The sequence below is a fragment of the Anabrus simplex genome, chromosome 3 (assembly GCF_040414725.1).
Source record: "Anabrus simplex isolate iqAnaSimp1 chromosome 3, ASM4041472v1, whole genome shotgun sequence".
NCBI classification, from domain to species: Eukaryota; Metazoa; Arthropoda; class Insecta; order Orthoptera; family Tettigoniidae; genus Anabrus; species Anabrus simplex.
Genome location: NC_090267.1, coordinates 64967959 through 64983624, shown reverse-complemented (window position 1 = coordinate 64983624; position 15666 = coordinate 64967959).

Here is a 15666-nt window from a genome sequence, read left to right as displayed (position 1 = left end):
TTATTATTATTATTATTATTATTATTATTATTATTATTATGTTACAGGTACATTCACAATTCTATTTTCTGTGTGATTGAGTAACTGATCTGATGTCAGGTCTGAGTCTAGTGTTTTTACTGCAGTTTTTTTTACGTCGCACCGACATAGATAAGTTTTATGGCGACTGTATCATAGGAAAGGGTTGGGAATGGAAGGAAAGCAATCAGGACCTAATTAAGGTACAGCTCCCAGACTTTTCCCGGTGTGAAGATGGGAAACTACGAAAACCATTCCTATATTGCTGATACGATACTTTTTCGCACAGTGTGACAGAAGAAATGCAATAATAAGGCTATTAACGCATAACGTCGAAGAAACACTATCAAAAGAATACATACGAATACACAAATAAATGCACACAAGGTATTATCATATATTACATATCTTAAAATGTTCGATTGAAGGGTACTCACCTGCACTGTACGTTGATGGTGACTAGGCGAATTAATTTCTCTTGAAACAATGTCATTCCTTTATGCTTGTTTGAGCACATGATTTTGTTCATTAATTATAAATAACTGTTAAAAGAAAATATTTCCCAAAATATGACAGATCTTGGTCACAACACTCATTAACTCAGCAGCACGTACCCACACATGCCACAGCTTTTTCAACATCCATTATCAAAACATTGAAAGAAACATGACTACGGTTTCCACTATTTAAAAATGCATCTTTGAATCAGACATCAAGGTCTGAGTTAATGTGTAGCTTTCCACAATTTGAAATGTAGTATGATGGTCAGTAAGCAAACTGTTGCTGCTTCTAAAATGTTATTATATTACACTTATTTGAGCACATAGTGGTATTAATTATTTATGAATAACAGTTAGAAAAATATTTGCAATTATATGATACATATAGGCCACAACACACATCAGCTCTACTGCACACACCCACACTTGTCACAGAAATTACCAGACTGCTGAAATTACAGTGCTGTAGTATTTAAAACATACTATTGCTGAAAATACATCTTTTACTCATGCGTTTTCATACAGTTATCATTTGGAAACACGAACGGACACCTTTAATAACGTTGAAATAACAACAACGTGCTACCAAACCACCACGAAAGCAAAACTCTTACCTCCATACAAATGCACTAAACAGCTTACGTCATCATTGGAACCGTCATGTGTAGCAGGCCGGAACTTCGAGTTGGCCATGTCCCAGCCATAAGAAATAATCATCTCAAGATGAAAACGTATGGGATGAAAGTGCTGGAAGCGATGCCGAAACAATTAATGAATGTCGAGCTCGGTCCACAAATGACCTGGACGAAAATGATGAAAGAAGAGGAAGAGTGATACGACTGTCATTTTCTACCTCCAGGGGAATCCCTGAGCTAACTCGACTTTCATTCCTAGTCAACGTCATAAAGTGTGTGGTGAATATTTCATACACGAATGAACATTGCAACCACATCTGAAGATCTCACGAAAGAACTGATCACCCTACATCCTCCATATTCCAAACTGGCCGTCAAGTGTGTTTGATGTTTCCCTCATCTGGAAACATTCCTAAGTTCCCTTCAATATTTCACAAAATCCTATGAAATACAAGCTTGACGTTCTCCTGTGTGCGTGCCTTTCATGTCATTATGAAGCGATTTTAATTAAAACTGCCAGAGAAGAAACGTTCATGCTGAGCATCTGGCCATGCATTTTTCAATAGCGCCAGTGGTATCAACGGCTGAATGAGCCTAATTTGTGGCTGTATAATTATTTTAGATATGCAGTGGGCGCTTTCAAGTGGGAGGTCTAAATAAATAAAACGTTAATAATCAGTTTAGATATGCGAATGTCACAACTAAAATTAATAATATCATTAATTGTTATGTCAGGTTTAAATACACCCACATCCCTAACCACAATTACAAGATGTAAGGTTGTAAAGGAGCGGGTGTATAAGTCTTTGGGAAGATTCCAGTTGAATGGTTCACGTGTATGATTCCCGCACCGGAATTACCTGATTCGAGAACTGGAAGAGATCCAAAGAAGTGCAACACCTTTTGTTTGGCATCCAATGCGAAGACGGAGCAGGAGGGGACCACTTTGAGCATTTAATCATATACGTAAACAGAGTGTCCCAGCAGGCGTTACAGACCTATTCAATGTAAAACTGAAACAGTTTTGGGAGCTTGGAACTGCACTAATGTTACTAAAAAGACAGATAACTCCGTAATTAAGTATTTATTGATCCATATTTTCTTTTAATAAATTTTTCTTTCTGTACAGGGTGTCCTCGAAGACGGTTCCAATATTTACAGAGGAGGCAGCACGCAACAAACGAAGGAGAAACTTTCCTATAAAGATTGGTCGCAAACCCACTAACTTCGGTGTTTTCGTCCGCTATAACTATCATCAATGACACGATGTTCCAATAATTTACAGAAGGTCGTATGCAACAAAAGACGGAAATACTTTGCTACCTAAATATTGGTCGTAAACGACTGCAAACGTGGTATGCATCAATCAATCAATCAATCAATCAATCAATCAATCAATCAATCAATCAATCAATCAATCAATCAATCAATCAATCAATCAATCAATCAATCAATCAATCAATCAATCAATCAATCAATCAATCAATCAATCAATCAATCAATCAATCAATCGATCGATCGATCGATCGATCGATCAATCAATCAATCAATCAATCAATCAATCAATCAATCAATCAATCAATCAATCAATCAATCACACAGTTCGTTTATTAAACAGCCGTAACTCCACACACACAGTACAAGAACACGTTGTAATTAAGACACACTTCTCAATCACGGAATGCACTAAATTGTTTCCCCTCTCGTCTGTTGGTCCCAGTCATTTTCATTATTATTTAACACATCCGAAGATGCAAAGCCGACGGCCCACGATTGTGTATTCCTTCAATCACAATGCCGTAAATAAAGTGAAATACTGAACGAAAGAAATAATACCCCCAATGGCTTGATTACAGTAAATGTCCAATATGACCCCCTCCTACTGCGATCCACAGTTCACAACGGTTTATTAGTGACCTTTGGACTCTGTTCAAATTGCGTGGTGTGCCACAAAAGACCTAGGGTATATAAATCTCTGGTAAGGTCCCAACTAGAGTGTGGTTCCAGTGTATGGGACCCTCATCACGATTACTTGAATCAGGAACTGGAAAAAATCCAATGAAAAGCAGCTGATTTGTTCTGAGCGATTATCGTCAAAAGAGTAGCCTTACAAAAATGTTTCGAGCGGTCAGTGGAGAGACGCCATGGAATGACGTTAGTAGACGAATACATTTCAGTGGCATCTTTAGGAAAACAACAGATAGGGAATCTGCCACCTGGGTGACTGCTCCAACTGCAGATCACTAGTGATTAGTGATAAATACAACTATTTTAAATACAAATAATAATTAATTGCGATAGTGTTATGTAGTGTCCCAAATGGATCCCTCCCAAGGTAATTTGCAAGTTTCATTTTCTTGCTTGTTGATTAGGTTGTAGGAGCAGACTTCCATTTCCGAAGAGGTTTTAAGATGTTTTATTTCTAATGCGTTATAAGTAAACGGAGTGGTGCTGAGCTAGTAATACGTGGGGAGTATCTTTTTTTTGTTTTTTACAATTTGTTTCCCGTCGCACCGACACAGATATGTCTTATATGGCGACGATGGGATACGAAAGGCCTAGTAGTGGGAAGGAAGCAGCCATGCCCTTAATTAAGGTACAGTCCCAGCATTTGCCAGGTGGGAAATGGGAAACCACAGGAAACCACGTTCATGGCTGCCGGCAGTGGGGTTCGAATCTACTATCTCCCGGATGCAAACTCACAGTTGCGCTCCCCTAACAAAGCGGCCAACTCGCCTGGTGCGGAAGTAATTGGGAGGGTGGGTTGTGGTTAGTAAACCCCAAAACGACGCAAACTTTCCTTATGAACATTCGCCCTATGGTCGATCATTTATAAGTTACTGACATTCACACTTTGTACAGGAACATCCCATATCGTCATGTTTTTGTACCAACAGGGAAGCAGCATTCTAATACAGGAGGTCCTCATCACGCCACTTCACTGAGTGTCAGAACGCTCCAGGTGCCGGGCTGAGCAGCTCATGCGGTTGAGCCGCTGGCCTTCTGACCCTAACTTGGCAGGTTCGATCCTGGTTCAGTCCGGTGATATTTGAAGGTGCACCAATACATTAGCCTCTGGTCGGTAGGTTTATTGTCACGTAAAAGAACTGCATTCTTTAATTCCGGCACCTCGGCGTCTTCGAAAACCTTAAATGTTGTTAGTGGGACTTAAAGCCAATAAGATTATTTTAAAATTTAATATGAAATAATGATCACTAGAATAGAGAGCGAGGCAGAAATGGCAAATGAGAAACTTGACTCAAGCTTGGCAATGTCAAATATAAATGAATGCAACTTAATGAAACATGTTGATATTCCCTTTTCAATAACTACACGTTCTGAAAGAAAAATAATTTTTTTTTTCACAAAGCCACGAATAAATTTGACAGCCTTAGCGACAACATTGCTCTGGAGTAAGACTTTGAAGTGGGAAATACACCAGCTTGATATATTATCCCTGTAATTAGGTTTTACATTTTCGATGTTTACGAGAGTGTAGCCTAAAGGTAGTCATCGTCTGAGTGAAAACGATGTAACCTCGCGCAGGAAGGTTCTGAAAGGGACAAATTACACTTAAGTGAGTTACCAGGCGACAGAATTATCATAGAAATAACCTCATCTTACAGCTTCAAAGAGCTTGTAAAACGAGTTTCAAGAAAATCTGGTGAGCCTGTATAATGTAACGTTTTTAGAAGCAGGAAATATCATGATGAGTAATATATTTCATTATCTTTAATACATTGTTACGGAGTGAAAACTCTGCCTAAGATATAAATCACGAGAAAAAATTTGGAATGGTGATAGCGTAGAACTTTGAAATCTATTGTGTTGATGGGGTGATTGTACCTCATGGGGAACATTGTAAGTACATAGGTGTTAACATAGGGAATGATCTTCGTTGGGGAAATGATATTAACGAGGTATTTAGGAATGGTTAGAGCTCTCTTCACTTAGTTATAAGAGTATTTAGGGGTTGTAGTAAGGATGTAAATGCGAGGACGTTTAAGTCTCTGCTAGGACCGCCGTTAGAGTATGGTTCTGGTGTATGGGACACTCACCAGGACTATTTAATATGAGAACTGGACAAATTTAAAAGGTAATCAGCACGATTTGTTCTGTATGACTTCCAACAAAAGAGTAGTGTTACCAAAATATTATAAACTTTGGGCTGGGAAGACTTGAGAGTAAGGAGATGAGATGATCGAATAAGTGATACGTTCCGAGCTGTCAGTGGTGATTTGGCGTTGAATGACATAATTAGGAGTATAAGTTTGAGTGGAGCTTTGTAAAGTAGGAAAGGTAATAATAAGAATATAAAGCTGGAATTCAAGAGGACAGATTGGGGAAATTAATCATTTATGGAACGAGGATTGTTTAAGAAAAATCCATGTAAACAATTACCAATAAATGTAAATATGAGTTAAGCAATTGGTAGGGAGTCTGCCACCTGGACGACAGCCCTAAATGTAGATAACTGATGATTGATTGATTGATTGATTGATTGATTGATTGATTGATTGATTGATTGATTGATTGATTGATTGATTGATTGATTGATTGGTTGATTGATTGATTGATTGATTGATTGATTGATTGATTGATTGATTGATACAGTAAATTTACTCGAAAATGATATTAGGAATAAGGAGATTGACATACATTAAGTGTGTCTACAAAAATTGAGTGGGGATACTACGGAACAAGAACGCAGAAAAATGTGGAGTTGTAATTCTTGTTCTTCTTAATCTATTTACCCTCCAGGGGCGGTTTTTGCCTCGGACTCAACGAGGGATCCCACCTCTACCGCCTCAAGGGCAGTGTCCTAGAGCTTCAGACTCTGGGTCGGGGATACAACTGGGAAGGATGACCAGTACCTCGCACAGGCGGCCTCACCTGCGATGCTGAACATGGGCCTTGCGGGGAGATGAGAAGATTGGAAGGGATAGACAAGGAAGAGGGAAGGGAGTGGCCGTGGCCTTAAGTTAGGTACCATCCCGGCATTTGCCTAGTGGAGATGTAGGAAACCGCAGAAAACCTCTTCCAGGATAGCTGAGGAGGTAATAGAACCCACCTGTATTCAGTTGACCTCCTGAGGCTGAGTAGATCCCGTTCCAGCCCTCGTACCACTTTTAAAAATTTCGTGGCAGAGCCGGGAAACGAACCCGGGCCTCCGGGGGTGGTAGCTAATCACCCTAACCACTACACCACAGAGGCGGACAGGAGTAGCAATTTACAAGACAGAAGAGAGTGGCATGAAATGTGAAATAAATAAAAAAGAACGTTGAGTAATTTACCTCAAGGGAGTTCTTTAAATGGAAAAGGTTTGTTGTATCCATATCCGTGGCTGCTAGGTCAAAATCCACATATGCGATACAGGTTGCGCCGGTCCCGTGGTAGAGCGTGTCTGCCTCTCCTGGTAACTCAGGATTCAGGGCTAGTTCAGTACTTAAGAGCACACGGTCATCTTATTAAATGTAATGGCTTAATTTGCAAACATCCAAAAACGGAAATTACTTTAAAATCTTCTCTACGACACAGATAAATCATATGGAGACGAAAGGGACAGGAACGGGCTAGGATTGGTAAGGAGGTGACCGTGGACTTCATTAAGGTATAGCCCCAGCATTTGCCGGGTGTGAACGTAGCAAACCACGGAAAACCATATTTAGGACTGCCGTCAGTGGGGTTCTAACCCCCTATCTCCCGAATGCAATGTATCAGTTTCCCGACACCAACCACATGGATAACTCGCTCGGTATGGGGAAATGTAAAATTGTTAATGCTGTCATTTTCTTCTTTCTTTTGGGACTAGTGTTAATTATGTTCTCGGGTATAAATGTGATTGAATAATCTATATATGTGCTAGTTGCTTTACGTCCCACCGACACAGATAGGTTTATAGGAACGATGGGACAGGAAAGGCCTAGGAATGGGCAGGAAGCGGCCGTGGCCTAAATTGAGGTACAGCCCCAGATTTTGCCTGGAGTGAAAATGGGAAACCACGGAGAACAGTCTTCAGGGCTGCCGACAGTGGGGTTCGAACCCACTATATCCCGGATGCTAGCTCACAGCTGCGTGGTCCTAACCGCACGGCTAACTCGCCCGGTAATAATCTATGCAGAGTTCCTCAGAAACTTTATAACTAGTTTTTCTATTTCACAGAATGGAGCTTTCAAATTTTGTAGTAAGATTGATGTCTGACTAGGGAGGGTTCAGCCTGCTCTGGATGGCAGACCTCTGAGAGGCCGTAGATCGTTTGGTATTTTATGTTTAGCTGACGGGGAGTTAAGCATTGCGTATAAAGCCTTGTTGTTCTTGGTCCATATCCTGAGCGAATTTCATGTAATGGACTGCTTCTTTTAGAATGTGTTTTTATATTTTTTTAAAATTATATGGTAAATATTGACGAAACTGTTCTAATAGTCTAAATCAGGGCCTCTCAAACGCCCAAAATTTCACGCGTGCATACAGCGGCGCAGAGTTCCTGTGCACAGTGCATCAGTTCAACTCGGCTCGGACCAACGCTTCGTCTCTGGGCTATTCGGCTCAACTGAGCTCAACTAGGTTCGGATTTGGAGCGCTACGGAGCAAGTGAGGAGAGGGAGACAGGGGGAGCGAGCGAGACAGGCGTGGGGAAAGAGAGAGATAGCGCTATTGCTCCAAATTGAGGAGTGGGGGTCTGCACTCTAGACAACCAAGCGAAGTCGTCTTTTGCACCGCGCAGAGTGCATTCACCCTGAGAGGCCTGGTCTAAATCATGACGGCACAGGAGAGTGACTCATTTTAAACAATATGTGAGCATAGTGACCAACTCATTGTGAGAAACAGGTTTGAAAGTCCTTCTCTGCCCAAACATAGTGAGCTCAAACCCGATAGCGATGATTGGATTGTTGAAGGGTGGAAAAGAGTCCTTTCGACACGATTCTGCATGTATAATATATCTCGTGATATATTCAGTGTTTACGAAGGAAAATTAAATCATAGTTAGAGAAAGTCCAACTAAGTCCCCAGTTCTCCGTCATTTAGTAGAGTAAAAAGGAACGTTGAAATTGACGGACAGGCAGCATAAATGGCGTCAAATAAAAATTAGGCTAGCTACAGCTCAGGATATATTATTATTATTATTATTATTATTATTATTATTATTATTATTATTATTATTATTATTATTATTATTATTATTATTATAACGGAAGTACACCCCTCAGTGCATTTAAATTAGGCGCCTTTACAAACCATCTGCAACTTGTACTTTAAACTAGGTCGTAGAAGAAGTTTGAATGCTTTTCGACAGAGGTCTCTACTGTCAACCTAGTCACTCCCTCTGTTGAGAGGATGGGCAATTACATTCTCCTGAAATGTAGTCATTAGTTGGTAAACCTGAGTTGTTTGTACATTGTTTCTGGTGTTCGAAATTTATCAACACTTGTATCTCTTCCCGCCAAATTAATATTGTAGCCAAGAGGGAATTTTGTACATTTATTTAATTCATCAATGAGAAAATTCTAATATTTATTTAATTGTCCAATGGAAATTCGTGGTGTGTCAGGGCTACGGCCCGGAGAAATCTGGAACCTTCCTCTCCGCTATAAAAGCCGGTATATTTCGGACAATATTGTTTTCCGATCGTACCAGTCGAGAGGTTTATAGTGTGTTCGTAGTGGATTCAGTGGAAGGGCTGCCTCGTCCATTGCCGGGAGGTCCATCAGCTCAAGGTAAGGGCAGACTACGTGTTATCATGTAATAGTCTCGGAGAGATAGTTAGAGGGGAAGGTTTCAAACTCTTTCGTAATGTACCTTCTATTTCTCAATGTAAATTCCCTAATAAGTCTAAAGAAATTAATCTAATTTAGGGAATAAAGCGTGGGAACCCTCTTGTATTCCCCTTCAATTTGGCATTTGATGTGACTATGATTTAGTAATGTTTAAAATCTACCTAGTAGCTTAAAAAATTCCGTTCATCTGGTCACTTCCGTAGAATAGGCTTAGCTTCTGTAACGTCGGATCATAAGCCCACATAGGGTTTTAAGTATTTTCATGTGAATTTCAAGGAGCGCCAGAGTTCGCCTCCTAACGTTTTGATTTGCGACCAGTAACTTTAAACTTTTTGAATAAGGCCACGTAGTGAAACCGTACAGTGTCCTGTACAGCTCATTGAAATCATAGGTGCCTTCCTACCTCATTAAAATCACTTCTAAAGGTCGCGTCATTGGTAAAATTATGGGCAATGGGGATCGAGCAGCGTCCGGCCAGAACGGACCCGCGAAAGAGCGCCTGGAAAACAAAGGGAAGGCTGAACAGGAGCCAAGTCCCCGCGAAATGCCCTCTCAACTTGCAGAGAGAGTTGGAGATATGACGTGACGCTGGAGTAGTCGAACACGCCCCGAGGTGTGGCTTATTTTTCCAGGGATCCAAACTAACAGAAGGAACTTCCGGTTTTTTATGCACGTTTCACGGGTGCCAACGTCGAATTTTGGCGCGTGAAAATTATAAGATATTTTGATCCAGACATGGGAAAATTATGTGAGGCACACCAATGAATAGAGCTGATTTTCTGCGTATCCCACACTAAAAATATGGAATACTTTTTTCAGGGGGCGAAAGGAGGTCACCAGATGTCCATCCGAGACATATCGCAAATACATGTGAACGAGAAAGCGTCCCCCAAGCTAAGAGTCGCGCCCAAATATGGCTCCACCCCCAGATGACGCTAATGGAATAATTCAAAGCGGGAAGCAAATTACGTGAAAACCTGCGATCGTCGGTAGAGCACACTTGGTTCAAAAAAGAGAGGAAAGAGTGGGTTACAATACGCACCATTTAAATGTTTTGAATTCCGGGGATGAAAAGAGCTGCTGTCCTTTATGAACCGTGAATCGTTTACGCCCATTGTCTTCCGGTGCGGAGACCATAAAAGGTGAGCTGACCCTCGCTGGACACAGTTCTTAGCGGGTCGTTGAGAGGGGACGCTGTGTCCCGTTGTGCTCCAGTTTTATAGTCCGAAACCTAGTGACCGCATACGAAGACAGTGCTACTGTGTCCGTCGCGGCCGTGAAATACGAAGCCTTTGTGAAGTGTGGACGGGAAGCCAAGCGAGCCTAGGCGAATGTCTCTGTGCCGCATGTCATTAAATAAGCTGCGAGCATAATTTATAAACGAGTAGCGGGTTGCGGCTATATACAATGCCGGCCTAAATGAGTCCGTGATATTAGTAAATTGGTATCACTCAAATTGCTACTATAAGTCAGGGTGCTCAAGTCTCGTGAGCCACCCGATTCCTGCTGTGAACGCGCCCGCTGTGATTAGAATGACCTGCTTGTTCGTGGTGCGTGTGCGTGTCGCCGTAAACAGAGGACCGTGTGACGAGTGGTGAAGTGTTACCCATTTGGTTTACTCTGAGATTTCAGCTGTGAATGAGATATCCAGGATGTCGGACTTGTATGGACCAGGGCTGAAGGACAGCACGCCCGTCTCCAGCGCCGAGGCCATGCAGCAGTAAGCGCCGCCATGTGTCTCCCGTGGAAGGAAAAACCACGGCCACAAAACAGATGAGTGATGTCAAAATATAATTCTGCTTAGCACGTTAATGTAGAACCGGTAGTAGGATGAGCTTTAATTTGTAATGCCTAAATGTTGTAAAATAATGCATCTCCTAGTATGGAAATTTTATTGTTCTTTGTCATGTTAACGTAAAATTCAAGGGAAGCTATCTCCCCGGACAACCCATTTGTTTTCTTCTTAATGATTAGTTTATCGTGAGGGGTTACCCTTAGTAATATGTAGAATGTCCTAGCAAGTAAGGGAGACAAGGATAGGAGAATATTTGAGTTCCCCTAGGGGTGGCTGGAACAATATGGTATGAGCAGAGAAATCCATGTCCAAAGGTTGTTAGTTAATGTCCAAGATGGCTAGCGTATATGCTGGGGAAATTCATGGGTCAATCAGACGATGCATGCGTAACTTACACATGTAATAATTGCATGCTGCAAGAAAGAAGAGATCCCTGACTGAGAGAGGTACATAAATATGTTATTTAGGTATAATAGTGAGGGACAGTTCGCGAGTTTCCCGTGATTCTTGATTATTTAACCAGAAATGTATGGAGTTCTTTTGTCTGCAACCGGCTGAGATCCAGGGAAGCCAGAGTCGTATGTATGGTAGGAATATAAATATATGCATAATTTTGGACGGTGAGCAAAGAAGATGGGGAGCGTGGAATTGAGGAATCATGAGAGTCCTATGCCCAAGGAAAGAAGATACGCGATATGGGACGTAATGAGAAGGCCGAACGCCCAGATAGTTTTATGATGAGATGATTCGGAAGTGATGGTGCCTATAGTCGGCGCTCTACGAGAAAAATGAGAATGTATGGAATAAATGAGTATTTCTTGGGAATTTTGCGGTAAGATGAATAAACAAATGAAGTGGGCCATAGATATGTTTCTTCGAGAAAGGAGGGCTGGACGTTGTGAGGGAGAGAAGAATCCGGCGTGGCCAATGAATGAGGAATGGTAGTATGAAGCGAATGACCGTCCCTTTCTGTTCTTGTGAGTGTTTGCTCCTCGTGACAGAGCGGTCCCACTGTGCTATTATAGTTAAGACTTGAGGCTCTGGATCTCCCCCCGTAACTGCCGGTTGTTTTAACTGGTTCAGCTAAGACACTTCTGACAATGATAATATCAAGGTGATATAGAAGTTAATTAATAAACGAGTAGGGATCTCCCCCAATATCCGGTAATATTAGACCGTAGCTAGTGTAGGGATTTTTCAGGAATGTACCTCTCAGTCGGAGTCATCTAGTTCGAGCCCTGGTCAGTTGGGCTGAGGCAGAAGATACTGATAACCATGTTTTTCTTACAGGAATAGCCTCCTTTATGCATGAGGTGTATATATCTGTGTGTGTTTATTATTTAATGTGCCTTTATTTTGAGTTCAAACAGAACCGATGTTCAACGTTGTTTTGTCTTGGTGACAGATCAGGGCAGTCCGGAGATTTTAGCTAATCGTATGTGTGTTTTGTCTAGGTATTATGTAAATATATCTTTTAATATGGTAATCATGTAGTGCAGGAGCCGGTTAGTTACGTGCTAAGAACAGGAGGTACTATGTGTAGGGACATCAGCTCATCTCACGGTGTGATCGACAGAATATAAAAATGTCATGAACGGTTTGAACTAATGAGGGAAAGATGAACGATAGCAATCGCAAAACCTCAATTACACCGTTGTGCAGACGACGCTCTTAGGCGAGTCTAATTTGAAAGTGTTAATTATTTTCTTTTCCTCCCGTATGCGGAGAATTCATTGTATAGGGTTGTATCTATTTTTATTATGTCATATTTTGAATAAATTAGTCTTTGTAGGCCCCGATTATGTTTCTTGTCATTTGTAGCAGGGCTAAGCAGTATCCAGTAGACAGTTGAACCCAGAGATTCCTACTTTCAGATTACATAAGGCTCCATCTTAAATATTTGATGGTGTTTTTTTCTTTTTTCGAACGTACCACTCCCCAAGTGCTCGAGCTGCCGCGGCCAGCACAGAAAGTAAGAAGGGGAGCGGTTCGAAGCTCGTTAGGCAATTCCAGCCGATTTTCACTCTAGTCTCATCCGTGGGTGTTTACTCTGTTATGTGGAGGCATTCTTATGCGCGGGTCATCCATTTGAGGCCCGGAAGGGCGTAGTAGAATGTGTTTTTGTCACCCCTGTTGAAGTCAACTTCTATTATTTATTTTCTTTCAAGGTAAATCAGACTGTTCAGCAGGTAATACAGTGATAATGTTTAGTTTTGGTGAAATGTCCTTTGTGGTTTTAGAGGCCTGAATAGACTCCTAGAGGTGTTACTGAATGGAGCAGCGACTGCTCTTGTTACATTTGCAATGGGAGCTTTAAGCTCAGTCTCTAAAATTGTTGTTTACTGATTATTCTAGACTTCTCTAATATTGTTACTGAAGCTCTCGAGCCAAACTTTTATACCTAATTATTGGTTGTTGTCTAAATATTTTTTTTAAATTTTACTTTATGTCGCACTGACACAGATAAGTCTTATGGCGACGATGGGACGGGAAAGGCCTAGGAATGGAAAGGAAGTGGCCGTGGCCTTAATTAAGGTACAGGTGGTGTGAAAATGGGAAACCGCGGAAAACCATCTTCAAGGCTGCCGACAGTGGGATTCGAACCCACTGTCTTGCGGATGCGAGCTCACAGCTGCACGCTCCTAACCGCACGGCCAACTCGTCCAGTTAAAGATGTTTAATGTAAAAAAAGGAAAAACAAACAAATCTAGGAAATAAATATATTCCAAACTGTTAAAGTTTTAAATTGCTATTTAATCTTTTCTCTATCCACCCATTCATTCCCGCACCTTGTTTCACCCCTGTCAACCGCTGAATCCCCGCAACAATCATTAGTATATTATTATTGTTATTATTATTATTATTATTATATATATATATTGCGAATGAGCCCATTAGGACTACGCAAAGTACTTAGAGACAGGCATTTGCCTTTCTTTGTGCCCACACTTCCTTCATTCGTTTGCTGTGTGCTTCTTTTCTCTCTTGAGACCATGTTGTTCCGGTCTTCTTCTTTGGTTTTTCCTCTTGGTCAACTTGCCACTTATGAACTTTGGTTCTGAAGATAACCCGGCTTTGGATGTCTTCAGGTGTAATTCCTGCCAGTTTGAGATCTGTTTTAATTTCGCCAATCCATTTTATTGTGTCCGTTTTAGCTTTACTTCGGTTTTCATAAAATTCAACTATTTGCTTGGTAAGTCTATCTGGGTTCATCCTTTTTATATGTCCAAAGAATCTTAATCTGCGTTTTCTGATGTCGCTGTGAATGTTAGAAAATTGTTTGATTTCCTGTTTCCCTCTAAGGCGGTACTGTTCATCTACGAGTTTTGGGCCTAAAATTTTTCTAATGATCTTGCGTTCCTTTTTCTGAATATTTTCTAGATCAGTTTTCCTGTTCAAAATTAGTGTCTCTGATCCATAGAGGCATTCTGGTTTAATAACTGTATTATAGTGTCTTAGTTTAGCATGCTTGGAGAGACACTTTTTGTTATAGATATTTTGGGTGAGTCTATACTGTGACCGTGAGGCCACAGCTGACTGAACAGGTGTTGGTCTGGCTTGTGTTCGCTTGTTGGCGAGATGGGGTGTGCGCGACCTTGAGCGAGGACGAGAACAAGTTTTTTTACGTGAAGAGGGCGGCCGGTCGGCTAACAGAATAAAAAAAATGAAGGTTGGCGAGAGAAAGAAGGAGGCCAGCGTGTGTCACTTGTAATTGCGAGGAACGATATGAATGAAATACTTATAATATCTTTGGTGGCGACGTGCATAATTACGGAAGGCTCAAGGATTAAATTAAAATAAACTGGATAAATAATAGCACATTTAGAGGATATAAATTAAAAACTAAAATTTTTGAAATAATTTACACGACCTTGTGGCTAAAATGGTGATGAAGTTGCAGATTCATATGGTAGAAGAATTTAGTACCTAAATTGACTTTACTTCCGTGCATGTGCACCAGACACGATATTTAAGTCATGTGATACGAGTACTCACTCTCACACACACTGACGTGTTCCTGGACTATCATCGTCAGTCGCTCAGAGCCCTTGACAGCAAGATTTTCAACGTGGAACGTCGTGGATACTGTCGTCAAGAACAGTGGCTTCACTCCTGTGCTCTACACCTCTGATAATTGTATTCAACTTAGAACAGTGCTGTGATCAGACATCGAACGTGCAGATATTAATCCCTTAAGTACGTGTCATTTCCAAAATAGAGTTACGTGTGTGTTTGGAGTTTATTCTAAAGCACTTTGTGTAAGTTTCAGCTTTCTCACGAGTGGACGCGGAAGACGTGGACGTGATCATTTCCAGAAGAGGACGGAACTTCGCATTATGGATTACCAGTGCTTCACCATGAAGTTCTAAACCTTCGACAACCGTCGGCGGCGTCGGGATGCAGATTCTTTCATCCTAGCATGGCTGATTGAGAACCCAGACTTCCAGACGTGAAGATTTCTCCTTAAGTTAAGTCGATTACGTCTCATTTATATCTGTTCTATGTAGTTTTGTTCTATTCTTTCTTTCTTCTTAGTAAGCTATTTTGACACATTTTATGGTTGTATATTTGCTCGAATATGTCGTAAAACTGACACAGGCGATTGCTTAATGACCATGTGGCCATGAATTTGACAGTGAGGGTTCTGATAGAGTTATCCATGTGTTATCGACACCATCTTTGCTTATTGAGTGAAATTCGTCACGAATATGAATTAATTTATGTCCGATGGATTTAATGGTAGGATATTTTGTCCATATTTTCAATATTTTCCTTGTAACGGAACTTCTACTTGTACCTCGTGTTTGAGATAACGTGTCATCGGGATATTGAGTCTGAATTCTATGTACGAATTTAATGTGAATATGTGCATTGGGGCATGTGATAATTAATTGGAGTAATTGATCATCGAGACACATTTAAGTGGATATTATGTATTTGTT